Consider the following 2490-nt stretch of genomic DNA (forward strand, 5'->3'; position numbering starts at 1 on the left):
AGTAATACAGGAAGTGAGTTGGCAGTTTGAGCAGTTGGTGAGAGAGGCTCACCTTTTTTGATTTGAGTTTTGTTCATTATTTTTTGGGATAAGCTTTATTTAGTTTTTTTTGTTTGTTTTTTCTTTCTCCTCCCAGCAGCTCACGCTGTTTGGGGGGGGGGTTGGCTTTAATTTTCAAAATGGATAGATTACCGGCAACGACCACAGCAATGGCACGAGAAACACGGAGTGGAAATGAAATCGATCTTGAACAAAGACACAGAGATGGACATGAAAAGAAACAAAGAAGGAAACCTGGAAAAGAGTTTACAAAAAGGAAGCAACAGTAACAGTGGACTTAATGGATTTGGATGATGTGAGAGCAGTGGATATTATAATGTCAGTGACAGAAAAGTTGGAGAAGGGAAAATCTTGGCGGTTCGACCGAAACAAACAAGATGTTATGAGGTGACTTTGGAGACCGAGGAAGACATCGAGGAGCTGATGAATGGAATACTAATCAAAGGAAAAACCTGTGAGGTAACAAGACTTCAAAACAGAGATTTTGTTGTTTCTTTTATGCATCTCCCTGTTTACATGGACGATGAGGACATTTTAAAGAAATTGGAAGGATGGGGAGTTCTCCCCATCTCTAAAATAAAGAGACGGTTTTATCCTGGCACAAATATTGAAGATGGAACAAGATTTGTAAAAACAAGATTCCCCAGAGAAGTGATCTCACTCCCGTATAGCACCAAGTTTGTCACAGCAGAAGGACCACAGCACTTTCGGGTCATGCATAGCCAGCAGGTAAAGACATGTAGGTTGTGCATGAGCCCAGAGCATATGGTGAAAGACTGTCCGCAGTTTATATGTTACAAATGCAATGAGAGAGGACACATGGCGAGGGACTGCAGGGTGGTAAAATGCCCGGATTGCGAGGAGGTGCTAAGCAAGTGTGAATGCTGGATGGGAAACGAGGAAGAAGATGAAGAAGGTGTGAGTGGGCAGACGCATGACAATGAAAAGGAGCAAGAGGAAGGAACAACAACAACACAGATTAATGAAACCAACGAAAATAAGGACAAAGGAGAACAGAGAGAAGAAAGCTGCATACAGGATAAACAATCACAGCAAGGGGGTGAAGCGGAGATGCAAATTGCAGAGACATTTGAAATACTTTTAGACAAAATAGAACATCAAAGGATTGTAAATGAAGAACAGACTGTTGAAATGGGCAGTGAAGAGGAAAAGGAGGACAAAGCTGGGATTCAAATGAAATGAGGATGAGGATTATGTGGCAACAATAAAAGATACAATAAAAAAAGAAAAAGAGAATGAAATGTATTTAGAGGACAAAAGGATCTGGTAGGAGAACTTGAAATTTTTAGTGAAAAAAATCACTATTAGTTATTGTGTGTTAAAACAGAAATGCAAAAAGAATAAAGAAAAAGAAATAAGAGAAAGACTGGAGAAGCAAGTAAATGATGAAATAGAAGATATTCAAAAAATAAAAGAAATACAAGAAGAGCTGAAAGAAATGGAAGAGAATAGATATAAGGGGGCAATGTTGAGGTGTAAAGCTAAATATCTGGTAGAAGGAGAAAAATGAATTTTTTTTTTTGATCTTGAAAAAAGAAAAGGAGAGTTGAAACTATAAAAGAAATACGAAAGAAAATGGTGAAATGGTACAAGAATGTGGGGAAATTTTAGAAGAGGTAAAAAACTATTTTGAAAAATTGTTTAGTACGGAAGGAGTAAAGGAGAGAGAAAAAAGGGAATTCATGGAATTAATAAAAATTAAAGTGAGTAAAGAGGAGAAGGAAGAATGGATCAGACAATAAGTAAAGAAGAAATAGAAAGTACAATAATGATTTGAACAAAAAGAAAAGCCCAGGCATTGATGGTCTACGAAGTGAGTTTTACCAAACTTTTAAAGACCTTTTAGTAGATATTTTAGAGATGTTTATGATGAGATTTTTGTAAAAGGAGAACGATGTTAAGAATGGGAATGCGATTGATGAAGGTAATATACAAGAAAAAGGGGGAAAAAAATGAATAAAAAAATTATAGACCTATCACAATGTTAAATACTGATTTAAAGATTTTAGCAAAACTTTTAGCGAATAGATTAAAAACAGATAATGCCAAATATAATAACAACAAATCAGGCATATGGAGTAAAAGGGAAAGACATTTCGGATGTAACAATGAGTATAAAAGACACGATAAGGTACTGTACATGAGAGATAAAAGGAAAGGAGGTTATATCATTAACTTAGATTTGAAAAAGCTTTTGACAGGGTGGAACACGAATATTTATTTGATATTTTAAAAGTTTTGGTTTGGGGAGATTTTTATTAAATGGATTCAAATTTTACACAAGGGAGCAATGACAACAATAATGTAATGGGTTTTTAACAAAATGTTTTAGGTAACACGATCTATAAGACAAGGGTGTCCTTTATCAGCCCTGCTATATTCATTGGTGGCAGAACCGCTTGGACTAGC

Source organism: Carassius auratus, unplaced genomic scaffold (genome assembly GCF_003368295.1).
Source record: "Carassius auratus strain Wakin unplaced genomic scaffold, ASM336829v1 scaf_tig00216018, whole genome shotgun sequence".
In the NCBI taxonomy this organism is placed as follows: domain Eukaryota; kingdom Metazoa; phylum Chordata; class Actinopteri; order Cypriniformes; family Cyprinidae; genus Carassius; species Carassius auratus.